Source organism: Lasioglossum baleicum, unplaced genomic scaffold (assembly GCF_051020765.1).
Source record: "Lasioglossum baleicum unplaced genomic scaffold, iyLasBale1 scaffold0021, whole genome shotgun sequence".
Classification (NCBI taxonomy): domain Eukaryota; kingdom Metazoa; phylum Arthropoda; class Insecta; order Hymenoptera; family Halictidae; genus Lasioglossum; species Lasioglossum baleicum.
In genome coordinates this window covers 165,754-188,688 of record NW_027469081.1, presented here as the reverse complement: position 1 = coordinate 188,688, position 22,935 = coordinate 165,754, and the positions used below count along the sequence as shown (strand labels likewise).

The following is a 22,935-nucleotide window of genomic DNA, read 5'->3' as shown; positions in this document are numbered from 1 at the left end:
TCTCTGCATCGATTGCAAGAGATGGAAGCTAAGATTAAAATGTCAACATGCAAAAAAAGACAAAGTGTCGTACAAGGGACAAGAAAATTTACTTTTTCTTATTTTTTAATACACCGCAGGGAGTTGGTAAAGACACATGGACAATGACACAAGGAATATATATATAATAAATATTATAATTTTTTATTATTACTATGCTTTATTATTGGACGAACACCTAAATATCTCTTCAGGTTATTGTGATGCAAAAAATATTTGTTCCGTAATGTGCACGGTGTGCCAGATATTTGGTCCATTGACACCATGCACATTACGTAACAAATATTTTTTGCATCACAATAACCTGAAGAGATATTTAGGTGTTCGTATTTAAACGGAACACCCTGTATATTGTGATTATTACACGTTGTTGCCTCTGCTTCCCAAAACTTGTGGCCCGTAGCACGTTCTGGCATAGGTGGGATACCTAAAAAATACAAAGAAAATCAGTAATGTACAATATATGCATGTGTGTTGAATGGCATAATTAGATATACGTACCACGTGAAAAATTAGAGGTCTTCCTCTTCCCCGGTTGCCGCAGCTTCCTTCTCCTCCTTCCCTGGATAGCACATTATATTTATCCTCCGTTCTGTAAATTAGATTTTTAATTACACAGTGAGTAAAGGTGAGTATTTAATCTTCTTCGCTTATTGCTCATCTCAACGAATTTTCTAATTTCTGGTGCTACAATTACAAAAGGTCTTCTGACGTTTTTCATCAACTAATATACCTAACTGATTCAAACATTGCAATGATATTTATAAAAAATCGATTAAAGTTGAACTACAAACAAAAGAATGTACTACCAGAAATAAAAAAATTCGATGATGAGAAGCAAGTGAAGAAGATTAAATATTAGGTTGTCCCAAAAGTTCCTTCCGCAATGCCTTTCTTTAATATTGCTAAATAAATATTAGGTTGTCCCAAAAGTTGTTTTTCGATGCATGCACATAATGCAAATTCATATTAAGAAGTACTAAAATATTAACATAAACATTATCGTATTGTTTGTATTTATTTAGCTACATTAAAGGAACACAATGCGGAAGAAACTTTTGGGTCAACCTAATACTTGCCTTACTGAATTGGTTTAAGCCATCATTTTGCCGATTTAGAATATTGCTAAGCTAATTCTAATCTGAATGGGCCAAAGCTGAATTGTGTTGGATTTGTTTAAAGTGATAAATGATAATAATGATAATGAAAAGAGAGTGATAAAGTGATAAAGAAACAAACAATTTACTATTTTGGACTCTACATTGAAGTGAACATACTCGCCCCGTAGCACCTCATACGTGATGGCAAATGGCACTGTCGCGTGGTGTGCCGACAAGCGTTCTCACGCTTTTTCACGCGAAGATTCTGGGAGACATTTGAGCAAAATGAAACCGATTAACCAATATAAATATGTACAAATACCTTCCGTTCTTCCTTCCTTCCACGTAGTGCACGTAATCCAAGTAATCCACGTAATCACATAATCCAAGCAAGTCAATCTAATAAATAGTCAAATAGTCAAATGCCGCAACGCAGACCGCACCTGCGAATGTAACGTGTAACCACAGAGCGAAGCTATGTAAATATATCTGTGATTGTGTCAAGAAAAACGCTGCATGTCACAATTTCAAAAAATTTCAGTTTATGCATTTATTGAACTTTATAGTGTAGGATTAGGTATTTACCAGAAAAAACGTCACGAAAATCAATTCAAAAGGCTCGAAAAAATAATACAATTTAACCAATGTCCTTGTCAAAGCATTAGTGATCAAAACTTTAAACGACAATATCTCGAAAGTGAAAGTACAATGTGACATGCGGCGGCGTCCTCCTGACAACCACAGATATTACGACCGAGCTAAGCGAACGAGAACTTGCGAACTGTTGAGAGTTGAGAGAATAACTGAAAACTGCTGAAAACTGAACGGCAGTTTCCCCTTCCCTGACGTATCGTCGTATCCGTGAGCGGTGTCGACCGCGCTTGACCGTGTTGGTGCATGTTCGATTGCACGCGCGCTACACAACAAACGTACCTCTACCATGTCCGTGTGACTACCTGCTCGACCGAACGCGTCGGCGACGCGTTCCTTCGATTTTCACGTTGCCGAAGTTTCGGAAGCATGAGGCGAAAAGTCGGAATCTGGAGACGGCGCGCATTTGAATCTCGGGCACAGCACGCGGCGCGACGCACATTTTGCTATAACTTTTGATCTAAAAGAGATATCGAAGAGAAATTAGGCCTAATTTTTTTTGAAAAATCGGTTTTAACGATGTAAAAAGAAATATATTTTGTATTTTTTAAATAATGTTTTCGTTGATTCTTAAGGTATAGCCGGAAAAGATGGTCAGAAGTATCCAACCAAATTTGTTTTTAGTCACGTCATGTTCAACAGAAAATTATGAAAAAATTCATGAATATTCTACCGAATAGCATACACTACTGAGATTTTTTTCAAAATTTTTGGTTGCAAAATCGATTTTTAAACAAATCGGAAAACATAAAATTGCCGATTTTATGTATATACATACATCAAAGTCTTCAGTTGACCACATTTATATTGTTACGTTAGTTGTGTCTCATCCTGATTATTAATGTGTATTTTTTCAGATTTTTCGGATTACGGAAACATGTTTTAAAAAATTGAAAACCTCCAAAAATTCCAAGAAAATGCATGTTTTGTATTGAAGTGTTAGAGACTCCAGTTTTATAAGAATTCAGTACTTGGATATTATTGAAGCAACCGTTCTTAATTTTTTTATAATTTTTTAGAGGTTGGGTAGCCGTTAACAAAACAAGTACATATATACGGCTGGGAATCTTCTGGCCCCGAATCGAATCCCGCATCTATAATCGTTTTGTTCGGTAAATACTTATTGCTTCGAGTTTTAATGAAAAGTTTAACCAAAAACATTTTTTAATTGTCTACATTTATTTTCAACTTAAAGAATTGATGCAGTTCGCGCTGTCGACTTTCGCTGTCCACTTTCTGTAATTGAAAAAAAGAAACACAATTTAAGTTATGATTGCGAAGTGCAGAATGGTTTCGAGGTATTCGAAAATACCGCTACAGGTGGTCCCCTGTGTATCTATATCTTCGAGTAACTAATTACAAATTTTGTATCTATTATTCGTGATCCGAAATTTGTATCTAGGAGAAAAATTAAGGGCAGATTCGGAATCAGCGCAAAAAACTCTATAAGAATCATCCAACAGTAATTGTTGAAGAAATTTGGTGTCGCGGAGACTGTAAATCAAATGGGAAATTTTCTTCCAGCAGATTTATTAATGGGTCTATTAACTTTTTCCCGTGTAACATTTTGTTTATTTTCTCGTTTCTTTGTTATAATAAATGGAAGCTTATGTTAATTTGTTGTTCTTCATTCTTTAATAAGCCCCTTTTAATTTCCCATCAGTTTCAACTCCATAAAGTAATAGTTTTCTGTAAAATCCGTATCAATGCCTCCGGATCGGAAACTTTCTGCCAGGGGTTGTATTAATTCGAGTAACTGTAACTTTTTTAATGTTGGACTATATGGATTTGGACTTTTCGTGAGAAGTTGGAGAAATTAGTTTACTGCACGATGTGAAAAGATATGTAGTGGACATGGCGCGTTGGAAAGAGGGACTTTCCGGACGCGGAAATTTCATCCTTCTCAAGTGCGCGCTGTGGACGGTTGCGTTGAGGGTTCGGTCGTAAAAGTGACGATTACCAGAACCCTGACTCAACCGTTGCAATGTCCTTGGCAGCGACGACTTTGAATTGTTTTGGGGAAGGAAACTTTCTCCTTACTCTTGAGGAACGGAGAATTCCTCCCCTTATTTTAACGGTCTTTCTCACGTTGCTAATCTTCCCACCAAAACGGATTTTTACCAGTGGAAAAAAAGCTTGTGGCACTCGTTGAGAACGCATCGCTCTAGAGTTGCCCGCGCTACGTTAATTTATATCTCTGTACTTTGTTAGTACTCGATAGTCATTAACGTTTATAATCTAGTTTTCTCGTTATTGTTATTATTACTACATCTTGTTTTGTTTTGTTATTGTTACGTGTTATTGTTTTAATAAATATCTATATCGTTGTCTGTTAACCACGCGAAACATCATAGACACTGAATTACCCGTCACCCTAAAGATATTTTTCCAGAAATTGCAGTTGGCCGGAATTGTAGAGAAAATAGGTACTAAATATTGCATTTCACAACTTCTTTATGTGGGGCCTATATTGAAAATTTAAAAGATAGTTATAATAATTAACCATTTGCAGCTGTTTTAATTTCGGAGCTGTTTTAACTCGAAAATGAAACATCTCGTTCTAGGTAGAATAATTTCGTTCTATACGATTCTTTTCATTTGATGGATATGAAATTGATTGTAATACCTCATACAATAATTAAAGGTTTAGTAATTGATTAGCTACCAACATGTTTAACAATGTAAACAATATTTTGCATAATGGGACAGCAATTTTTAGTGGTGATTTCGAGTCACCACTGGAGTGCTAAGGGTTAAAGATGGTAGAAATTGCAGGATATTACAACAATGACAAATATTATAAAGCAGATACGCTAACGTTACCGTTATCGCGTCAGAAGGAATAGCTGCAAGCTGCAAGTACAATTGTATAGAGTATAGAATTTCGGGGAAAACTGGGAAGAGAGGGAGGGTTGCCGGAGGATTAATTATGGCGTGGAAGAACCGACGCGACGGTGCCCGTAAGGATAATCACGGTCGCCTAGAGTGGCCGGACTATGGCAGGGTAAGACGTGGTTTCCCTCGGGTCTCAATTATCCATCGGGCCTTAATTTGTCCGGGCTGTTTGTCTCTCGATCAAGCCGGTTCGTCGAGGTCCTGGTACTGTACTTTGGAAATGAAATGGATGATTATGTGAAAATTTGCTTGTCAAATGAACATTCTGGGAAAAGGTTCAGGTAATTTCGTGCAGAAAATCCAGAGTTGTTTTGGTAACTACCCAGGACTTATTGGCCCTCGCGACGGTCAAAGTAATTGCCCAGTTTTATCGACGTTTTATTACTTCGTCGCGTACCCTGGTATAAAGCAGCGAAAGCAATTTAGATATCGTGAAACGGTTCGAATTTCTTTTCTTGCTGTTCTTGGAAATTCTGAAATTGTCAACTCAGTGGTCGGCACGGATGAGACTTTTCAGGCCGCCTCCTTTCACCGGCCGCACGTCTCGTTCTCCGTAACGGCCTTTATCCTCGAGGCAGCTCAGGCCCGTATCTATCCCAGACCGTGCGAACTGCGTACAAAATTTCTGTTTATGAAACATTAGAAATTACATTTCTTTATACACATATTTTTAGCGTGTCTTTCTTAACATGTATGAATTAAATGAAACGAGGCTTCATTAACTGATCTATTTTTATTGAATGGAGTAGAATTACACTGTCCAACAAATTTCAACTTTTTTTATGTTCCCCAATTACTGTAGGGTCCTTCTTATACAGTTTTTCGCGCTGATTCCGAATCTGTTTTCAATTTTTTTCCTATACGCACAGTTTTTCAGGAACAAGGCTTTGAAAAAAAAACATATTTTTCAACTTCAAACAAATATTGTGATGTTATTATAAAAGATATTGAATTGTTCTTTCTGGCAAAAGATTCTGTAGACTTTCCCGAATACAGTGATATCCAATATTAATACATTATGATTGATTAAACATGTTTAAACAATGATTAAATACAGTGGAAAATTTGGCCCAGACTCGATTCAAAATCAAAGAACTTTCGATAGAAATGAGGTAGAGCGATGAAATTTTTTTAAAATGAAAGCTGAAACTTTGCAGAATATGGGAAAAATAGGGAAGTTATGGTACGAACGTTTTTTAACCGAGAAAATTCGTTAAACATGTAGAATTTAAAGAAATCGATTTTGCAATATCCTGAGGTCGTAGACAAATTTTGAGACCAGATTTGAAATCGGCGTGAAAAAATCTACGGGAAATGATATATAGCAAAAATTTTAAAAAAATTTTCCGCGCGTGGTATTGGAAAAACCACAATTTTCTCGAAATTGTGCAAGTTTAACGAATTTTCTCAACGTTAAAAAACGTTCTTACCATAATCTCCCTATTTTTCCCATATTCTGTAATGTTTCAGCTTTAATTTTTAAAAAATTTCATCGCTCTACCTTATTTCTATCAAAAGTTCTTCGATTTTGTCTCCGATTTGGACGAAAGGTCACACTGTGCGCCGTCTCCAGATTCTGACTTTTCGCCTCATGCTTTCGAAACTTCGGTAACGTGAAAACTCAGCCCGTCTGAGTGCCTGTTCAATTGCTTGCGCGCTACACACAAGCGTACCTCTACTCTGTCTGTGTGAACTACCTGCTCGACTGATCGACGCCGACGCGTTCCTTCGATTTTCACGTTGCCGAAGTTTCGGAAGCATGAGGCGAAAAGTCGGAATCTGGAGGCGGCGCGCATTTGAATCCCGGCACAGCGAGCGACGCGGCGATAACAGAACATACGGACAATAGGACGTCCTTATATTAGGGTATGTATTCGGATAATGGGGGTACGGATACGGGAGTCTCTACTGTATTCAAAGAACAAGTAGACATAATTGAAATCGTAATTCTAATTGCAATATTTTGTAGGACTCAATATAAATAGTACCGTATACTCATCTTTTTTTATCGATGAATATGATCACTAACTAAAATAAATTCCTAATAAGAAAAAAAAATGTTAACAACCCATTAAAAAGTGTTAAAAACGCGACTGAACATGTTGGTGAGAGTCCCATTTGGGGGTGAACGGAACTTTTAAGCTAGTGCTTGAAGCGGACCCTGGGATTCGGCAAGACCGCAGATGTGGCAACCAAACCTTGGGGTTTTCCAGCCATCTGGAAACTATCGAAACGGTGTAGCTTCGAATAATTTTCTGCCAGGGCGGCGAAGACTTCGGTCGCCGTGGCCAAGTGGTGCAATAAACACGGCCAGGTAACCCGACGCGCGTCGGCCAGCCAGACATATCGGCATGAAACCACTAACAAGTTAATTGCAGACCTTGTTTATTTTTCGTAATTGTTTCATGTAAATGACGCTAGCTGCTTCGTGTGGCGTTCTTCCGATTAAAAAAAGACTAATCTCAAGATAGAATTTGGACTGTGGATAGTGGATTTATTCAAAGTCTTCGAATAACGGCACAATCAATTTTCTACCGAAACCGAAATAATACCGGTATTCTTTCGGTTTTTCCAATGCTTAGGTTGTTCCAAATGAAAAAGGAACTACAGGCCACTTAATGTTCCGTCGTAAAACCCTCCGCGCGAAGGAACAAGCGCGAGTCCGAATTCACAGGCGAGGCCGTCATAAAACATTCAGCTAAAGACCTTCCAGATGTACCTCCCAACAAAGTGATTTTTAGCCAGCCGAAAGAAGCACAGCCGATGTAGCCAGATGTATTTGGACCTTTTATACCGTTAAAGTACTAAACTTTATACCGTAGCTACCTGCAACCGAACATACTCCTTGGTTTCAAATTCTTGCTTTAGTTTATTAAAAGGAAGTAGACTCGTTTTCAGGATTGCAAGGGTGCGGGATTCGCCTCTTATTCTCATCTCTCGATAATAATACAAACACGGGGTTTTTCACTAGTCAAAAACGCTAGATAAAAGATCGATCTAGGACACTATCTGCCTCAAAAGTTCTATTTTTTCGTTTACGAGGCGTAATTGGCATTATTCGGCAGCATGTAGCTATGAAAATAGCTTGTATGCTTCCGAATAATGCAAATTACGGTGACGACTAATGCAAATTTCGCCTCGTAAACGGAAAATAGGACTTTTGAGGCAGATAGTGTCCTAGATCGATCTTTTATCTAGCGTTTTTAACTAGTGAGAAACCCCGTGTTTGTATTATTATCGAGAGATGAGAAGAGGCGAATCCCGCACCCTTGCAATCCTGGAAAAAGGCTATACTGGAACTGCAATTACTCGAATTAATATTCGGACGTTCTAAAAAAGACGAGAACTCTTTTAATATTGTACTAAACGATTTGAACTTTTTTGGGGAGCTACAGCAATTAGTTTACTACAGGATGTGAAAAGAAATTTTTTCAAAAATTGCAATTGATCGGAATTGTATGAAAAAATACTAAGAGTTGCAGTTTACAACTTTTTTATGTGGGCCCATATTGAAAAATTGAAAAATACGCTTTGTAGATCTGTGTCGACTAAACATATTTTGAAAATTTCGTCAAAATCGGTTGACGTTGCAATGAGCTACAAACGTTTAAAGATGGTAAAAATCGCAGATTTTCAGCCTACATCGAAGAATTCTTACATCTTTCAAGGCCTGTCGTTTTTTCCCGCATCAACCGATTTCGATGAAACTTTCACAGTGCACATTATTTCCGCAGGCCTACAAAACGTACTTTTTAAATTTTCAATATAGGCCCGCGCGAAAAAGTTGTAAAATGTAACTTTTAGTATTTTCTCTGCAATTCCGACCAAATGCATTTTTTGAAAAAATTTCTTTTCACATCCTGCAGTAAACTAATTGTTCCAGCTCCCCCAAAAAATTCAAATCGTATAGTACAATATTAAAAAAGTTATCATCTTCTTTAGATCGTCCGAATATTAATTCGCGTAACTGTACGTATTAGGGGATAATTAATGTATTACTGGTTTATTGATTTATGTGTAGGTTTACTCTTAATGTAACTGTAAAGAAAATTACGGCGAGGGGGGAAGAACGTAACATTCAATTTGTACATATAGTTTCCATCTCTCTTGCGATCAATGCAGACAATTTTTATTTTGCACAAAGATCCGCAGTCTAGGAAAAATAATATAGATATAATAGAAATAAATAAAATTTAATATTTTTTTATATCGGGTTTATTATTTCGTTTTCATTCAGAATCGGTATTTGGAATTGTCGGTAAAAAGGAAGACTGCTACATATTTGTACAATATGTAGAAATTCATTTCACCGACATTACCAACATTACTGACATAACCTCACCGACGGTGCTGCCCTGTATAACGGCATCCGCCGCTCCACGCAGACTCCACGAGCTGCCTTCCATTTGGACGGAAGAAGCTGCCCTCAGAGAGTATATGAGAGTGCTCACGCCCGGGTTTTGGCCGTGCCCATATAGTGCTGCCCCCTACTCTAGTACTTAGCCTGGATCAGCTCCTACATCATCTTTAGCATGGACAAGATCCTACATCATCTTTAGCATGGACAAGATCCTACATCATCTTTAGCATGGACAAGATCCTACATCATCTTTAGCATGGACAAGATCCTACATCATCTTTAGCATGGACAAGATCCTACATCATCTTTAGCCTGGATCAGATCCTACATCATCTTTAGCCTAGAACAGATCCTACATCATCTTTAGCCTGGATCAGATCCTACATCATCTTTAGACTGGATCAGATCGTACATCATCATTGGCCAGGATTAGGACATACAGTTTATATTGTTTTATATCAAATATGTAACTAATATACAAATCTCTAATAATATAAATTATATTCATAGAAGTATTTTAATTTTTCCCGAGCCTTTGTTGCAAACTCTAGTTTTAAAAAATAGAAAAGCCGGAAGATTTCGAAGAAACACAGATTTTATATCGATGTTTAAAAGCCACCATCTTGGAAATTAATTTAATGATGAAATACTTACTGTCATCAATATTGTCTCCAATTTTTTTCATATTTTTAGGCACAGTTATTATTAATTAAACCAAATTGAAAACCAATTCTTTCTACGAAAATTTAGAAGAATAACTTTAGGGTTACCCTGAAATTTTCAGAATATGTTTAATTGACACAAATCTATAAAACGTATTTTTTAAATTTTAATTATACAGGGTGATTCACGCAATTGTTACAAGTCATAACTCCGTTATTATTGCATTTACAAAAAAATGCCAAAGGAGAAAGATAAATGGTTCGAAGAGAACTACATCTGTAGGTCTTTAAATTTTTTTAGATGCAGCAGTGCATGTGCAATTAACAATTGCATCATTTCTTTAAATAGGAATGCATATTGTTTTTTACACAGATCGATTCTTCTGTTCATTCTACGTAAAAAATGATTAGGGTACACATGGCAAAAAATTATTAGATATCGAGATATTTTCAAAAAATGTCTTTATTGAAGAAGATGCTCAAACGCTTCTCCATTACATTCTAAACATTTCTTATAACGTATTTTTATTGTTTGCATAACTGCGTTTAAATTATCTGCAGTTATTGCTGAACATTCCACTATGATTCTTTCTCTCAGATTCTCTACAGAATCTATGGGGTTTGAATAAATTCTATCTTTCAAATAACCCCACAGAAAAAGTCAAGGGGACTTAAATCAGGTGCACGGGCTGGCCAACGTATTGATGTATAAACGCAGTTATGCAAACAATAAAAAAACGTTATAAGAAATGTTTAGAATGTAATGGAGAAGCGTTTGAGCATCTTCTTCAATAAAGACATTTTTTGAAAATATCTCGAGATCTAATAATTTTTTGCCGTGTGTACCCTAATCATTTTTTACGTAGGATGAACAGAAGAATCGATCTGTGTAAAAAACAATATGCATTTCTATTTAAAGAAATGATGCAATTGTTAATTGCACATGCACTGCTGCATCTAAAAAAAATCGAAAGGCCTACAGATGTAGTTCTCTTCGAACCATTTATCTTTCTCCTTTGGCATTTTTTTGTAAATGCAATAAAAACGGAGTTATGACTTGTAACAATTGCGCGAATCACCCTGTAGATAGACCCACATTAAAAAGTTGTAAAACGCAACTTTTAGTATTTTTTCTACAATTCTGATCAATTGCAATTTTTTAAAAAACTTCTTTTCACATCCTGCAGTAAACTAATTGCTCTAGTTTCCAAAAAAAGTTCAAATCGTATAGTATATTAAAATAGTGGTAAATCTACGCTACAGACAGGGATTGGAACGGTTATGAAAATAACTGTTTAAACTGTTATTTTTCGGTTCTGATTGAAATAGTTATTAAGAACCGAAATGATGTTATGTTATAACACTTATAACTGTTACGAGAATATCGGTACTGGCTGGCAGTTCTGGCTTATATCGGTTACGGTTACGATTTTGGAGAACCGATATTATGTATTTCGGTTCAGGATTTCGGTTCCGGATTTCGGTTCTCTGTCATTCTGTATTCTATATTGTGTTCGACCTAATATTTATTATTTAAACAATTTATAAATAAATAAATATTTATAATTTGTTTCTATATTTATTGTTTGAAATACCATTTCAATAATTTAAAACAATTGTTTAAATAAATAAATTTTTATAATTTGTTTCTATAGTAATTATTTGAATTGTTATTTCAATAATAATTTATTGTTAAAATAATTGTTTAAATAAATAAATTTTTATAATTTGTTTCTATATTAATTATTTGAATTGTTATTTCTCAATAATAATTTATTGTTAAAATAATTTAAATAAATAAATTTTTATAATTTGTTTCCATATTCATTATTTGAATTGTTATTTCAATAATTTATTGTTAAAATAAATAGATTTTTATAATCTATACAAATTTGTTATTTGTTTTTATTTATTTAAACAATTATTTTCACAATAAATTATTAGAATAATATAATTCACAAATAGAAAAATATATAAATTTATTTATTTAAACCAGTGAGATGAGCAACCCCCGCGGACTGCAGTAGGCCAAAAGTGAAAACATAAGAATACGCGCGGGCCGCAACCGGCAACGGACGCAATTGTTGAAAGTAACAATTGAAAATCGACGACGAAGGCCGCCTCGCCGCGCCACTGGTGGCTCATGTCGGGCGAAGTTATTTTGTTTTCTGGTTCGAAAAAAACGTCGACGTTACAAACTTGAAAGGTTGGTTTCTCAAGATAAAAGTCTGCTCTATCGCGTGGTATAGTTCGATTTTCCGCTGGACCCTAATTTTTTGAGATAAATTGAAAAATATCCTCAAAAATTGGTGCAAAAGTAGTGTCTCTTCGTCTTCAATCATTGTTTAAACATGTTTAAACAATCATAATGTATTAATATTGGATATCACTGTATTCGGGAAAGTCTACAGAATCTTTTGCTGTAAAGAACAATTCAATATCTTTTATAATAACCACAATATTTGTTTAAAGTTGAAAAATATGTTCTTTTTTCAAAGCCATGTTTTTCAAAAACTGTGCGTATAGGAGAAAAATTAAGGACAGATTCGGAATCAGCGCAAAAAACTCTATAAGAAGGACCCAACAGTATATTGAAAACAAATTTGGTGTTGGACAGTGTAATCGGTTCTCCAGAACCGTTAGGCCTGTTGCACAGTCGAGCGCAATTTTCCGGTCTCAAATACGTTCTAAAATTCTAAAAAAAATGTTACATATTTTGGATCCTAAGACGCATTTTATAGAATTTTTTCAGATTTTTTGGTTGCAAACTGTGGTCGTAAATAATGAAAAACCCCCCAAAAATCGGAAAAATATAGATTTCTAGAAAATATGAAAACATGCTTTTTACTGTTTGGTTCCTCGATAAAGTACTACAGCAGGCAGTGTCGTCAATTTTTTTCAGATTTTTTTATTGTGGGACATCATTGTAAAAATTTTTTCGACGTTTCTGCTGTGAGGAGGAAAGTTATACATATTGATTTTACCGCGGGTGTATATTAAGTAATTTTTAACGTTATTACATGTTATTATACATTACAAAACGCAATTGTTTGACCTAAGAAATGCGATTTAATAGAAAGAAGAATTGTGTTCTGTGCGCGATATATGTACATACTGTGACTCGCAAAAATTTTCGGACGCTCTAAAAATGATAACTTTTTTAATATTATACTATACGATTTGAACTTTTTGGGAAGCTAGAACAATTAGTTTAGTACAGGATGTGAAAATAATTTTTTCAAAAATAGTAACTGATCGGAATTGTAGAAAAAATGAGAGACACTTGGGGAAACTAAAACACCTGGCAGAAGACTGTGAAGGGGTAGAAAGAATTAACATAGGTATAGAAAAGATAGTACAGGAGAAAAGAGTGGGAGAAATTGTAGAATGGGTTAGGAGTATAGAGAAAAAAAGGAAAGAATTAATCACAAGGGATAATCAAGAGAGAGGCAGGATTAGCGGGGAGACATTGGGATAGATCACATAGACAATAAGGTATTTGATGTGGCATGGGATATGGATGGATGGGTGGAGGAACGGATGAATGGATAAATAGATGGATGAATGGCTTCGAGAATTATAATCCATGTCCAATTTCTGGGCCACGAGGCTGAAATAAATAAATAAATACGTATTTACTTACTTACAAAAAATTGCATTTTACAACATCTTTATATGGGCCGACATTGAAAATTTAAAAAATACGTTTTGTAAATCTGTGTCAATTAAACATATTCTGAAAATTTCGTCAAAATCGGTCGACGTTGCAATGAGCTACAAACGTTTTAATATAAAATAATAATTCTTAAAAAATATTCTGTTATTTTACACCGATATACCCGACCCGACCCGTATCATGTTACAATGTTTCACTCCACTCCACGGCGACCGAAACCCTCGAGCTTCACTTCCCTTTTCTCCGTTCGTCATCATAGAATAGTGTTTCCTGAAAATTGAATGTCTCTAGCCAGACTCGAGTTTTCGACATTTATAGCAAGCTTGCTATAATCGTATCTTATTTGTCAAAATTTAGTTTTCCATTTAAAATATTTTGTTGTTAAAACTCATCAATAGTTTTAAATAGTACTTGAACAATATTAAAAATGATACTGAAATATTGGAATATTACAATTTGGAATGAAGGGTCTAGCCGGACGAGGTAGTCCTCCGAATTATTTAAACAGCCGTTGCGCCATTCAATTTTCGGTCAATTTTTCCCATTTACTTGCATTAATTTAATCATATAATTGCATTTAATTGAAATTGATAATTGAGATTTTTTCCCGATTTTTTGGTTCAAAATGTTAATTACACAAACTGAAAAACACGCAAAAATTCGACAAATGCAGATTTATTTGAGAAACTGAAAAGTAGCATTGATCATATTTTTAGACTAGCAACATACCAGAACTTTTTTTACGACAGCGCGTAAACGACAAAGAGGGACTTTTCAATGACTCCAAGAAAAATGATAAACTTAATGACTCCGAGAAAAATAAAGAACTTAATGACGCTGAGGAAAATGAAAAATTTAATAACTCCAAGAAAAATGGAAACTTCAATGACTCTATGAAAAAACTTGACGGCACTGAGGAAAATGAAAAATTTAATAACTCCAAGAAAAATGGAAAACTTAATGACTTTGAAAAAAATAAAGAACTTACTGACTCTGAGGAAAATGAAAAATTTAATAATATCCCAGTTAACAAGCAGTCTTCAATGCCTCTTAAAAATGCAATTAATCATGTAGGGATTGATCAGGTGTTTCTCGCTATATTAAAAAATATTTACAAATCCTTTGACAAATTCTGCTTTGTGGCGTCAGGATACTGCTTTCGACATACCATCACAGTTTGTATAGTATACATATATTATTTCTCCTCTTTGTTTCTAGATAAAATTTTATTATGATCCTCCATTAGTTTAACGCCCCGTTCAGCGGTATCATTGACCACCTTCAGTCCATGTTTCAGTCAGACTACTTATTACTCATAATAACTTCTTTTTCCGATATTAGAACTATTTTTACCACGTTTTTATTAGCTCGCTTTCTTGTTCTTCTGTAGATTGGAGCGTATTAATGAATTTATTTATATATAATATCTCTGTCAGTTATGTATACATATATGAAAAAACTCTTCAAACAAAAGTTGTAGTATATAAGGAGGTGGATATATAGTATCAAAGAAAAAAAATTTTTTCAAAGTCATTATTTAAAGTTTTCAAGGTCACGGATGTTCTTTCTATCAACAACTGTTTATGCTATATATGGATTCTTAAAGAGAAAAAAGACAAATTCAACGATATATCATAACGTCTATTTATGTCATGATTTAAAAAATTCTCATTTTCCATTAAAAACTCATTTTCCCATGATCCAAACGGCCCCAAAATTTTTCCAGACCATTTTCTCAACATTTGTCACAATTCTGGTTTACGGGACCAAAAAAATTTCATGGTCGAAAAATAAGGTCTACCTTAATGTTGCATATACGTAAATTACGAGAAGCAGTAAAGAGTGCTTAACGTCGAAGAAGAAAATCCGGGTAACTAAAACTTAATATGTACTACATTCCACGTTATTAGAATAATTGTAGTTTAATTATGATATATTTTAAAATTGATATAATTATATCAACATTTTTTATTTACACCTAAAAACGCCACTGTCTCGGAAGGAAATGGACATTCGAGAGAAGCAATGAAATTAGAGCATCATTGCGAAAAAAGATGAGTTTGCAATAACCTCAATATACATTTTATGAAATTCTATTATAATTATAGTTATGATTGTATTTTTTAATAAATAAACTTGTGTATGCTAGTATAAAATCAATTTATATATATTATACAATTTATTTTATTATTTGTTTGACAACTAATAAATCTACAAATTGATTCATAAACTAAAAAATACTTCCTGCATTTTCGTATTCTCCAATCAGTCCAAATAAATACCATCAACCTGTTCGCGATCATATACCAATTTTTATTAATGCAATTATGACAGTAACAAAACGTTTCTATTTAAAATGAATACATATTTTGAACATAGTTTTTACATTTTTAATTTTTTGGAAGGTTAAAAAATGTAATTAAAAAAGTAATGAAAAATAAAAATTAAAAAAAAATCCCCGCTGCACGGGGACTCGAATGCTAGCTCCAGATTGCGATTCATACGCTCGACGGCTCGACAGCCGAATTTCAGTTTCGCTTCCGCCGTAAAGCAATAGAACATGGCAACATGGCAAGTGCTAAAAATAGATTGTGGCTGGCATAAGCGCACAAGCAGCGCACACGGATATAGTAAAGGTACGTTGGAGAGTGTAGCGCGCGGGCGCGTTGCTAACACGATACAGTGTCTTCTGTGGTGGCCTCTGGTGGCCTCCTGTTCCTCACTCCAGTCAGAATATATCCTAGAGGGCGTAAGAGAAATATTCGAGCGACACAGATGTCGTCAGATGTGCTAACAGTAAAGTGGGTTCTGTTTCTTGCTAAAGATGATGTAGGTTCTGTTCCATGCTAAAGATGATGTAGGAGCTGTTCCAGGCTAAACATGATGTGGAGACAAAAGCGGCACGGCCAAAACCCGGGCGTGAGCACTCTCATATACTCTCTGCTGCCCTCTAGATGCTGTGACGGCGGTGGACGGCGGACTTTGTTACATCTATGCGCATTTCTGGAAGCCCAGGTGGCATGAACTCCACACTCTTTCTAGATGTACTCCAACCGTTGCTCCGAGCAGCCAATAAGCGGCGTCTGGAACCGTACTGCCCTCCAAATTCACTCCACGCTCTGGACTGTCCCTGGCAGTTCCAAACTGTGCTATCAGGGAACGTATTAGCAAGTACCGGATATTCTGTATACCCAATTTCTACTAGGGGCTAGTCTACCCTCGATTTGTAACTAGAAAATTACTAGAATCTTACTAGATTTTGGGTCGAAAATATGGGTTTCGTACTAAACGTTGTTTGACCTTATTAGAACAAATTGTGGGCTGTGTGAGGGCTCATTCGAAAGAGGAAGAATAGACGCAGCGCGCTTTTCTCACGAGGTTAACGAGATTATGTTAATAATTAATAATATGAGGGCCCAAAGTAGAGAAAAAATCTAGGAAAAAATCCCGCAGATTTCAATGCATTTTCTGTCTCTAATAGACTTTTTTGACTTATGAGATGAGAAAAGCGCGCTGCGTTGAACCTTCCTCTTTCGAATGAGCCCTCACACAGCCCAAACTTTGCTCAAATAAGGACAAAAACCTACAGCGCGCAGACCCAGGTTTCGGACCCAAAATCTAGTAAGATCCTAGTAAATAGCAAATATCTAGCAAATAACTAGAATCTTACCAGATTTTCGATCGAAAAAGTGGGTCTGCGCGCTGTCGGTTTTTGTCCTTATTTGAGCAAAGTTTGGGCTGGGTGAGGGCTCATTCTAAAGAGGAAGGTTCAACGCGCTGCGCTCTGGTTATCTCATAAGTCATAAAGTCTTTTGGAGACAGAAAAATGCATTGAAATCTGCTGGTTATTTTCCTAGACTTTTTCTCTACTTTCGGCCCTCATATTATTAGTTATAAACATAATCTCGTTAACCTCGTAACCAGAGCGCAGTGTGTTTAACCTTCCTCTTTAGAATAAGCCCTCACTCAGCCCAAACTTTGCTCAAATAAGGACGAAAACCGACAGCGCGCAAACCCATGTTTCGAGCCATTTTTCTAGTAAGATTCTAGTTCCTTTCTAGTTACAAATCGAGGGTGGACTACCCCCTTAAACCAACATCGTATGCTCGTTGCTCGCTTGGTTCCTTGTTATAGCATACTAATGTTGCAAAATATATTGTTTTAATTAGTTTTTCGCAAACGATACAACTCATCATTATCCGGGTTTGTAGTATTGATCTTGGATTTCTTCGATACTGTTAATTTAAATTGTCCCAAAATATATAAACCGCTCAATTTTGAAACTCTGCTCAGTGCTACATACAACATGTGTAAAGTTCGTTTTTCTGATGTTTTAAAATTCAAACATACTTTTCTCGTATGTTTGTCCCTGACTTTTATGAATCGTAATCGCTTCAGCAGGAACCACTGGAAATTGACTACGTGTGATTTGATATTTTTCCTCACTCGACATATTTACTTGATTCGATATTTTTATTATTGGTGGCAAATTTTGATGAATATTTGCATTTTTCATATAATCACGATAACGAGTTCTTACTTTCACTCCTACTCTGGCCAATTGAAAATCTAACCACAATATAGACGGAATTTTAGTATTTTCTTGAAAAGTAATAAATTTTAATATTCCGCATGTGTGCTCCATTAACCAATCCGTTTTCAACATTAATGTTATTAATAATTATCATATTGTTTATATTAATTTTCAATTTAATCTCAGTTAATAATTCGTTTTGAACTGATTGTTTTTTTAAAGATTGTAATATAAATTTTTTTTGTACTTTCATCGATATTCTTTGAAAATGTATTCTCGGGAGTAGAGATGATTAACTCACTCTTGCATTGGGATAATTTTCGATTATTGTAAGCGGAAACATTAGCGTAAGGTACAAAAAAAAAATTTTTTTTTAAATTAAAAAAATTTTTTTTAATTTAAGAAAAATGAAAAAAAAATTTTTTTGTGTAATTACGTTTGTTTCTTCGGTGGAAACTTTCCATTCTCTCGTATAAATTGCATTGTAGAATCAACTCCGTTCGAAAAAAACTAAAAATCTAAAAAACTACTTGACCAATATGGACCAAAATCTAATCAGCTCTAAGTTACGACGGGGCACATCGATTGCATCATTCATCATTCTGATCGCGTTGTTACTTTTTCAGAAAACGTTAACGAAAAATTTGATACCATAGAAACAGACATACGCACACACACACACACACACACACACACACACACACACATACGAACATTTTGCTTAAAATAGTCTAGAATGACTGCAATGACCATGAAACGTGAAGATCTGCTAAAAAATCGATTTTCGATTTTCGGGGTCATTACAATAACTTCCCTATAAAATCGGGAAGTTAAATATATTAATACCTCATTGTACCTATAGGTATATGATCGAGAACAGGTTGATGGTATTTATTTGGACTGATTGGAGAATACGAAAATGCAGGAAGTATTTTTTAGTTTATGAAACAATTTGTAGATTTATTAGTTGTCAAACATATAATAAAATAAATTGTATAATATATATAAATTGATTTTATACTAGCATACACAAGTTTATTTGATCTTCTGTCTTCCTATAATAAAAAAATACAGTCATAACTATAATTATAATAGAATTTCATAAAATATTGAGGTTATTGTAAACTCATCTTTTTTCGCAATGATGCTCTAATTTCATTGCTTATAAAATGTATCATAATTAAACTACAATTATCCTAATAACGTAGAATGTAGTACATATTAAGTTTTAATTGCCAGGATTTTCTTCTTCGACGTTAAGCACCCTTTACTGCTTCTCGTAATTTACGTATATGTACATTAGGCTGGACTTTATTTTTCGACCATGAAATTTTTTGGTCCCGTAAACCAGAATTGTAACAAATGTTGAGAAAATGATCTGGAAAAATGTTGGGGCCAATTGGATGATGGGAAAATGAGGCGCAGCAAATTTGAAAATTTTGAATTTTTTAAATCTTGACATAAATAGACGTTATGATATATCGTTGAATTTGTCTTTTTTCTCTTTAAGAATCCATATATAGCATAAACAGTTGTTGATAGAAAAACATCCGTGACCTTGAACACTTGAAATAATGACTTTGAAAAAATTTTTTTTCTCTGATACTATATCCACCTCCTTATATACTACAACTTTTATTTGAAGAGATTTTTCATATATACATAACTGACAGAGATATTAAGGGGCGTAATTTGCATTATTCGGAAGCATACAACTGCGCATATGTATAGCTATTTTCATAGCTACATGCTGCCGAATAATGCAAATTACGCCTCGTAAACGAAAAAATAGGACTTTTGAGGCAGATAGCGCCCTAGATCGATGTTTTATCTAGCGTTTTTGACTAGTGAAAAACCCCGTGTTTGTATTATCGAGAAATGAGTAAATGAATATTTTGCAATCCTGGAAGTCTCTCTACTCCCTTATAAATAAATTCATTAATATGCTCCAATCTACAAAAGAAAAACAGTTATAATATCGGAAAAAGAAGTTATTATGAATAATAAGTAGTCTGACTGAAACATAGACTGAAGGTGGTCAATGATACCGCTGAACGGGGCGTTTATTAACTAATGGAGGATCATAATAAAATTTTATATAGAAACAAAGAGGAGAAATAATATATGTATACTATACAAACTGTGATGGAATATCGACAGCAGTATCCTGACGCCACAAAACAGATTTGTCAAAGGATTATTAAATATTTTTTAATATAGAGAGAAACACCTGATCAATCCCTACATGCGATTAATTGCATTTTTAAGAGGTATTGAAGACAGCTTATTAACTGAGAGTTATTAAATTTTTCATTTTCCTCAGAGTCAGTAAGTTCTTTATTTTTCTCGGAGTCATTAAGTTTTCCATTTTTCTTGGAGTTATTCAATTTTTCATTTTCCTCAGTGTCATTAAGTTCTTTATTTTTCTCGGAGTCATTAAGTTTTCCATTTTTCTTGGAGTCATTGAATTATTGCCATACTTTACCATATTGTAATCTTCTAGCCCAACCAGCACACATCGTCTCATAGATGTCTGTTTCATGTCGTCGTCCCGTCTGAACGTCTATGTCCCAAAGATACGTCTTTTAGTCGCCAAAAAGATATCTTTATGGAGACGTTGTTTTCACAGCAGAGGGTGAACGTCTTTCAGCTGTCTCATTTCAGTCGTAAATGCAACGTCTCCATAAAGGGTATCTTTTTGGCGACTGAGAGACATTTTCCGGAGACGTTGTTTTTCCTACGCCGCCGGTAAAGAGTGGGGTGGAGTAGGGGGATACAGCTTCTAAGGAAGAACTTTTTTCTGTGCACTTTTTCGAAAAAAGAGCTCTGCATGCTAATCCGCAATAATACAGAGAGTATTTCAACGCAAAGAGCATTTGGAAAAAGTGTACAGAAAAAAAGTTCTTCCATAAAAATGTACACTTTTGTTGTTTACAAAGTTCCAAGAGCCAAATCCAAAAAAGGGCTCTGTACGGGACCCCGCAATAATGCAGAGAATATTTCAACACAAAGAGCATAAAAAAATATTGCTTCTTCGCGAAATGCGGCTTACCCGCGTGATCGAAAAAATCAAGCTGTTTCATATATTCTCTGTCAGTGTCTTTCCTGCGAGAAACATATCTGCTTCTCTGTCTTCGTAGTTCACCCCGAGTGGCGCTGTTGAAGTTACTATTTTTGGTCCGGCGCACATGGTCGACACCGGTCGACACCAGGTTTAGAGAAGTGTCTAATTGTATTAGTGTATTGTAATAGTGATAATTTATCCGACGAGTGTATATTTACAAAAGTAAGTACTTCCATTGCTGTTATTTGTTACCGTTAGTGTTTTTTGCTGATGCCCTTCCGCTATATTCGAAGTTTACTATGGGGTTGGCAAGAAAGTCAAAGAAAGTACTTTCGGTATTGTAAGGGGGTAGACTGCTTTTTCCAGGATTGCAAGGGTGCGGGATTGCAATTGATTGCAATCCTGGAAACGAGTCTACTGCCCTAATGTGTAAATAAGTGTGAAGTCAAAAAATGAACAAAAATTGGTCATATTTCCATTCCTTCATTCTATTTGCTATTTTTCTAAATATATTCTTTAATTAAATATATTTACGTCGTAATTACATATATGTTTAAATTAGTCTCTAAATTTTACCATACTTTTCAATTCTTAGAATATATACACACAAATGGAGATGCCTACAAATACATGGACCGTTGTCCAATTTTTGGCGGACGGAACGGTAGAAGCGGTGCCAAATAGTTGGCTGGAAGGCGACAAATGTTATTGGCCACCGGTACACAAATCAAAATTGAGCAACGCAATCCAACAATGTGAACTGCCTCAACCTTCGTGGGAGCACTTTTCTGTAAAGATCTTCAAAAACAGTACCTTTGGTAAGTTAAAGTAGTTACACACCATACATGTATAATTAAAATAATAATTATATAATGCTTCTAGATGGCTACACGAAGGCTAGAAGAAAAGCAAAGGAGGCCGAAGAGACCAATGACTTGTTTAATAAATACACTTAAAATAGCTGACGTTTATCTTTCATTTTCATTAAATTAACAGAATGTGATATGCTACATAACAATTTTTTATTTTAGGCAGCAGAAGTGCACAATACGGGGGGCACAACAGCTACAACTTTGCCAGGAAAGTCTAGGTATCATTATGACTGACGTGCTGGCATGGCGGTCTGCTATAGCTGATTGGGCCGGAAGGGCAAAAAACCGTTTGCAAATTATCGAACGGCCAGCCTTGTTATATGTAATTATCACCCTGTAACGCGACGAGGAACGAGACAACCCCAGGGGTGCCAATCCGCCTCGGCACTACCCTGAGATTAAGAAAAGAATCGCGCCGCGACCGAATGTTCTAGAAGACCGCATGTTCGAGAAACTTCTAAAATCCCTAACAACGCCCAAACAAGGGTTAGCAACGACTAGTATAAATACCGGTAGACGATCGCGGAGAAAACACTTTTGCTGCGCCTGTGGGAGAGGACGAGGTAAGACCACGGCCGCCCATAGGTTAGGGAGAGTACGAAGCAATGCTATCGGACGCCCGGCAGCTCAGGAGAGGACAGGGGTTGCACCTGGACGCCTCTCTGGATAAATGGGAGAGGACGGCCATGAAGGCCGGCCGCCCGCCGAGAGGAAAGAACAGGGTAGCTTCCTGGCCGCCTGAAAGTAGGTTCACCAGGTTACTCTGTACGTCTTGGAGAGGACGGCCATGAAGGCCGGCCGCCGAGCTTACAGAGGACACCTGGTGAAACCGAGTCGTCGTCGTTTTTCCCAATAGGAGAGTACGGTTGAGATAAACCGGACGCCTGATGGGAAAACCTTTTATTAGTAAAATTATTTTAATCTTTCGTTGCTAACCTTCTTCAAAGGTTTATTGTAAATTCTACGAAAACTTTCGATGTATGAAACTAATTGGAAAATATATTCTTTGTTCAGAGAGAAATCCCAATTCCTATTCCTTGCGATACGAGAGAGAGAACCTGTTCCTACTAGTATGTCGGATC

At 35.6% G+C, this 22,935-nt stretch overlaps 2 long non-coding RNA genes across 2 annotated transcripts; one reads left to right on the top strand and one right to left on the bottom strand.

Moving 5' to 3' along the window:
- Positions 1-70: 70 nt before the first annotated feature.
- LOC143219246 (uncharacterized) lies at positions 71-2,048 on the bottom strand. Its single transcript, XR_013011283.1, has 4 exons — positions 1,725-2,048; positions 1,462-1,582; positions 541-631; positions 71-466 (listed from the first exon to the last, which is right to left on the bottom strand). It is a non-coding gene; the product is annotated as an uncharacterized LOC143219246 (long non-coding RNA).
- An 18,682-nt stretch (positions 2,049-20,730) lies between these two features.
- On the top strand, positions 20,731-22,201 carry LOC143219177 (uncharacterized). The gene is made up of 3 exons (XR_013011255.1): positions 20,731-21,203; positions 21,577-21,799; positions 21,864-22,201. It is a non-coding gene; the product is annotated as an uncharacterized LOC143219177 (long non-coding RNA).
- The last annotated feature ends 734 nt before the right edge of the window (positions 22,202-22,935 follow it).